The sequence below is a fragment of the Ovis canadensis genome, chromosome 3 (genome assembly GCF_042477335.2).
Source record: "Ovis canadensis isolate MfBH-ARS-UI-01 breed Bighorn chromosome 3, ARS-UI_OviCan_v2, whole genome shotgun sequence".
In the NCBI taxonomy this organism is placed as follows: Eukaryota; Metazoa; Chordata; class Mammalia; order Artiodactyla; family Bovidae; genus Ovis; species Ovis canadensis.
This window is the reverse complement of record NC_091247.1, coordinates 27801553-27807740: the sequence shown is the minus strand read 5'-3', so window position 1 is coordinate 27807740 and position 6188 is coordinate 27801553. Positions and strand designations below refer to the sequence as shown.

The following is a 6188-nucleotide window of genomic DNA, read 5'->3' as shown; positions in this document are numbered from 1 at the left end:
CCCAGGCAGTGGCTGGGGCACCTGGGTCCCTGGCGCAGTGAACAGGTCCTCTTGCTTGGAGAGGGTGAGACATTGCTTGCCTTGCTTGCTTGTCTTTTCCTGGTGTTAGTTCGCTCAGGGTTTAGCAGGGCCCTTATTTGGAGAGCCCGTCTTCCTGGGACGAAGTGGAAAGCTGAGCAGACTCAGACCTGCTGGCCTCGTGGCAGCGGCGTCAGAAACCAGATCCTGTTTCTGTCTCCCCACCAGCGCTGGGAATTGAACTATGTGCGGAAATACAATTCATAAATCGATGGGCTTTATTTCCACTGTTCCCAGGCTTTAATTTCCAGAAACAAAATGTCAGTGTTATGGCTGAAATTCTCATAGTTTTAGGAAACCCATCATAACCCAGAATTGTTTATGCATAGTTCATATATTATATGACAAGAAGGGTTTGGAGAGTAATGGAGGGTCACGGGATTGTGGTTGCACGGAAACAAGATGATCTGAACGTGGCGGTCCGTATTTACATTCTCCAGATCCCCGTCCTGCCCTCACAGCCTCTCCCCAGGAACACACCCAGGGAGTTGTGGTGCTTCTGGAAGATGAGGCTGCGGGTAACCTGCTGCCTCCAGACAGGCCAGGGTCTACCACTCAGAGAGCTTGCGCATGATGTGTGTGCTTGTGTGTGTGTGAGTGTGAGCAGGTGTGAGAGAGGGCGTGAGTGAGTGTATGTGTGGATGTGAGTGCTGTGGGCTGTGTGTATGTGTGTGAATGAGTGTGTGTGAGAGTGTAGTGTGAGTGCTGTGGGCTGTGTATGTGTGTGAATGAGTGCGTGTGAAGGTGTGAGTGTGAGTGGTGATGGCTGTGTGTGTGTATGTGTGTGAATGAGTGTGTGTGAGAGTGTAGTGTGAGTGCTAATGGCTGTGTGTGTATGTGTGTGAATGAGTGTGTGTGAGAGCATGGGTGTGAGTGCTGAGGGCTGTGTGTGTGTGCATGTATGTGAATGAGTGTGTGAGTGTGGTGTGAGTGCTGAGGGCTGTGTGTGTGTGTGTATATGTTTGAATGAGTGTGTGAGAGTGTGATGTGAGTGCTAAGGGCTGTGTGTGTATGTGTGTGAATGAGTGTGTGTGAGAGTGTGGGTGTGAGTGCTGAGGGCTGTGAGTGTGTGCATGTATGTGAATGAGTGTGTGTGAGTATGGTGTGAGTGCTAAGGGCTGTGTGTGTATGTGTGTGAATGAGTGTGTGTGAGAGTGTGGGTGTGAGTGCTGAGGGCTGTGAGTGTGTGCATGTATGTGAATGAGTGTGTGTGAGTATGGTGTGAGTGCTGAGGGCTGTGTGTGTATGTGTGTGAATGAGTGTGTGTGAGAGTGTGGTGTGAGTGCTGAGGGCTGTGTGGGTGTGTGTGTGTGAATGGATGTGTGAAAGCGTGGGTGTGCCCCTGAATGTGTATGAGGTTAGTGTGAGAAGAGCGTGGCTGAGGCAGGAGAGTTGGCTCCAGCGTGCTCCACCAGTTCCTGCCAGCGCGACCTCTCACCTCAGTGTCCGCACCTCTAACCTGGAGGTGGCAGCGCCGACCTCAAAGGCCACCGAGCGTTTCATGAAATCTGCGTATGAAGAGTGGAAGAGAAGGGCTCCCCTACCTGCTGGGGTTACTAGAAGCTTCCTGGGAGGTGCGGTGTGTTGGGGCCAAGCTGGGTCCTTGGGTCTTGCCAAAGGCCTGTGGATTCCAGGGTTACTGCGCCCACCTCTGTTCCCTCCCCTGGATTTTGGGGAAGCTGTTCTGTGTGCACAGTGGTCAGGCTGGGAACAGGACCCTCCTGTCATCTGTGCTCCTGGCGTGAGATGGACTATTGGGGAAAAGACCCCCCAGGTCAATGTTTATGCCCTCAGTTTTGAGCAGAGCATCAGTTTTATCCCGTGTTTTCACACACTGCTCCATGATGCACAATCTGCATTTGCTCAGCTCCTCGCTCAGCCTTGCTAGACGGCCTCTGAAAGGAGGGAACAAGAAACCACTTGCAGAAGCAGCTCCAGGAGCCCGGGCGTCTGCAGCCTGTGGTACCCACCAGGCCCTGGGCAGGGCTGTGTGCTCTGCTGTAGGACAGCTCTCGGCAGGTGGTGGTGAGGCTGGGGGTGCCTGGCCGGGGCCCCTCCCCAGGTGCAGAGTCTGCAGATCACCTGTCGCTGCTGGGGTCCTCTTATCAGACCCCAAACAAGGTTTTCAAGTGGCAGAAACTGACTGAAGCACTGAAGATCATGATTCGGATCATTTAACGTATAACAAATTTTGCTCTCACTTAACAGAACGCAAGTCTACCTTCCTCAGTGGAGATGCATGCAGGGCCCCTTTCGGGGAGGCCAGATCCTGTTGTTCCAGATGACAGCTTCTGTCTACACTGCGGCTGTCCCCACGCTGTGCCCCTGCCTTGGGTAGAGGCTCTTTTTGCTCCAGATGCAGCCCTGGGGACCCGATACTTCAGAAACGGGAGAGGAGAGCTTCTCAGGGCAAGAATCCTCCTTGGCCTCTGGCGACCGTGCTGGGGACACCCATGATTGATACCCCGTGGTTCCTTCTCACCCTGATGCAGGCCCTCTTTTGCAGCCAGAAGCCTGGCAGGTGCAGCCAGCGGGGGTAGATGAGGAGGGAGTCAGAGACCCCCCTCCCTGCTCATCACAAGCTGTCTAGGAGCACAACTGGAAAACCAAACAACTCATAAAGGAGTTGGACCCCGAGTCTCTTCCTCCACAGTAGACTGGCAAGAGAAGGAGAGAAACCTCGAAGTCACCGGCTGCATGTCGCCAGCCTGGAGGGCTTCACACTTGGCCATGGGGGTGAGTTGTTGCACTGACAGCAGACAGGTACACACGGCGGGCGTAGAAAGTCTCTCTAAGATGCACCAGTGGCTCAGTGCTCGCCCGGTGCACAGGCATGGCTTTCTCCAAGGAAGAAAAAAGGGCCAAACTGACCGTGAAGCTGCCTTCATTTTTCTCCTGAGTAACTGTGTGCAGGACTCTGAAAACCACTTCATTCCACGGCAAGGCCTGCTGTGCTGAGCGCTGCAGAGGCCGGCGAGGCAGACTCTTCCTAGAAGGGGTAAAATACATGGGACAGTTCAGCAGCGGGAGAAACAGTGTTGTTTCTGAAGACATCAGTCCGTGCTCGGGCTGTTTTGATTTACTGTTAATCTGGGGAGTCTGGCTTCTCCTTGGAAAACATGGAATGTGCATTTTTAAATAACTGCAATCAAAATCTTGCTCTGATAAGGACTTTCTGATTTCCTGGACTTTGGACAGCAGCCATTCAGTGTCAGGAGATGTGTGCGTTAGACATTTCAGTCGTGTCTTGACTCTTTGCAACCCCATGGACTGCAGCCCTCCAGTCTCTTCTGTCCATGGGATTTCCCAGGCAAGAATACTGGAGTGGGTTGCCATTTCTTCCTCCAGGGGATCTTCCCAACCTAGGGATCGAAAGGGTGTCTCTTGCGTCTCTTCCATTGGCTGCTGCTGCTAAGTTGCTTCAGTCGTGTCCGACTCTGTGTGACCCCATAGACGGCAGTCCACCAGGCTCCCCCGTCCCTGGGATTCTCCAGGCAAGGACACTGGAGTGGGTTGCCATTTCCTTCTCCAATGCATGAAAGTGAAAGTGAAGTTGCTCAGTCATGTCCGACTCTTCGCGACCCCATGGACTGCAGCCCACCAGGCTCCCCCGTCCATGGGGTTTTCCAGGCAAGAGTACTGGAGTAGGGTGCCATCGCCTTCTCCGCTCTTCCATTGGCAGGAGGATTTTTTTACCACTAGCACCACCTGGGTCAGGAGATAGTCACCCTGTAAGACATGTTCTTGAATGTTCTTTCCAGCCCATTCCCCCAGGCTCTTGTCAAGAGCAGAGTGGTGCTGCCTCCCACTCCCAGATTTCTTCATCATCTTTAAAGGCTTCCTGGGGTCTGGTGGAGGGAGACAGCGGCTGGGACAGGGAGCTTGCATGGACCACAGGGCAAGTCTCAGAGCCTGCCTTACTGGTGGTGGCTCTGCTCTGACTTCCAGTAGTTGGAGGGAACAAGGAGAGAGACAGTCAGGAGGTGAGGCCACATCTGTGTTCTGTGAAAACTGACCTAGGACTCCTTACGAAGCTGGTCTGCTTTCCCTTCCTTCTTGAGGTTGGAATTGATGAAATGGGTTATTGAGTCATCCTCGTGATGGGGCTCAGGGTATTGGAACCTGTCCAGGGGCCCAGAGGTGAACTGAGGCAGGATGCATGGTTGGCTCTGAGCAATGGATGCTGTGACCTGGGTTCTGCAGATGGAGAGGGTGTCAATTAGCAGGGGCTGTGGGTTTTCAGGCTGAGTTGTTTGGGGGAGTGAAGGGAGAAGGAAGAACCCATATTTTAAAATGTGAATGCAAGGAGAGGAAACAGATGAAGCAAAGAATTTTGGTGTGTGTTTTTTTTTTTTTCCATTTTGCCTTACAAGTTAATTTTGGGGAAAAAAGCCTTTGAAAAGCTGCCAGCACTGAAATAGTGAGAGTTCAGAAGTTATAGAGTCCTACTCTGGTTTCAAATCAGGTACTTAACGGTCCTTTCTCATCATTCAGCACGATGACATAGCCCCCAGATGTCTCCAGAATTTGATTTCGTTCTCCATTTCAAGGGGACAAAGCATTGTGAACAGCCTCAACCTGGTTTCCCCGGCCGCGACAAATTCTCCTGAAACCAGCGCACGGGACCTGGATTTCTTAAAGCTGTTTTTGGAGGGGCTGTGTTTCTCCATGGTGGTGTCGGGGAGCTGCCCCTGATGTGGGCTTCTGGGAGGGGGCATGGGGGGAGCTGCAAATTGGATTCGAATATAATTGATATTTAAGTCTCTCTCTGGAAACTTAAACGTTGATAGTTTACATCTCCGCTTAATAGCATATTAAATCATTTTATAACTCTTAACAACTGTTTAATCTTTTCATTGTTGAAAAATGAGGTAGTTGATCTAAGCCATGTCAGAATATGCCAGGAAAAACTTATTTAAATGTCCCCCCTCCCCACACCATGACACCCGGAGGATTTGAGGGACCCATCTGTGTGTTAGGGGGGCCCACCTCTATGACACTGGGGTCTCACCCTGGATGGGGTCAGACAGGAGGGCTCCTCAGTGGGTGGGGGCTGGGGGAAGCCAGTGAGGGGAGGTGGGAAAGGCTGGAGCCTGGGATTTGGCCCTTAGGCTATGGCGTGGCTGCCATCTAGGCTTTTGGCTGCTAATGGGGTATTGTTGAAAAGACTTTTCTGGCCGACAGCACACTCTGTGATCTCTCCCTGTGTTCAGCAAGGTTGTCTGTGCACCATTGTAATTAGAGTGCTCGTGGCTGGGAGAGAGAGAGGTGGGGGGGGAGAGAGGGGTGGTGGGGAGAGAGAGAACAAGAAGAGAGAGAGAACAAGAAGAGAGAGAGAAAGTGCTCTGTTCTTCCAAAAACAAGTATGCCTTCTCCTTGGGAATGACACCAAAGAATACCTTCTAAATGAAGTATGTTTTCCTTCAGAGATTACAGCATCAGTTGATCAAAGTCCCTTGGAAATAGCTTTTGGCAACTCCGAGGTTCTCTGCAACTCTTCTTTGACTCGAGCAGGGCGGCCCCGGGTCGGGAGCAGCAGCCATCTTGCCTTTGGAGGCTGAGGAGCCCCATGGTGGGGACGGACAGGTGTCCCGTGTGTCTGTTGACCGCCCTGCAGACCCTCGCAGCCTCACGTTGGTTTGGGGTTGGTTTGGTTGGAAATGGTTCTGTGTCTCAGGAAAATTGATTGCGGTGCTCGGGCTGGCTCCCCCTGTCCACGTAACGCAATACAGGCATCTTCTAAACTTAAACAGGGCTCTGGCAATCCTGGTGAAATGTATTGTCGTCGGCTCCGTGTCCTGACGTCCTCCGTAGGGTTGAGGAATGTTTGGACCTCGGCCCCCAAGCCCTTTCTGGTTTAAGTTTAATGAAAGTGTGGGCAATCCAAACGTCTACCTGGCAGCAGGGGAGAGACCCTTCACGTTAATTATTGCTAAGCTCAGCTGTCTCCTTCCAAGTCCTATATACAGCCCTACACATTTGTATACATTTTATATGGTCTATTTCCATTATAAATTGCCCATAAATTAAATACAGATTTTCCTGGGAACATCTTAAAAAAAGGAAAGGATCCGAGTGATCCATGTTTCTGGTATTGGAGGTGACGTGGA

General features: G+C 51.8%; 1 long non-coding RNA gene across 1 annotated transcript; it reads right to left on the bottom strand.

Annotated features, from left to right (window-relative positions):
- Positions 1-273: 273 nt before the first annotated feature.
- On the bottom strand, positions 274-5878 carry LOC138436690 (uncharacterized). The gene is made up of 2 exons (XR_011255529.1): positions 5478-5878; positions 274-4275 (listed from the first exon to the last, which is right to left on the bottom strand). It is a non-coding gene; the product is annotated as an uncharacterized lncRNA (long non-coding RNA).
- Positions 5879-6188: the final 310 nt, after the last annotated feature.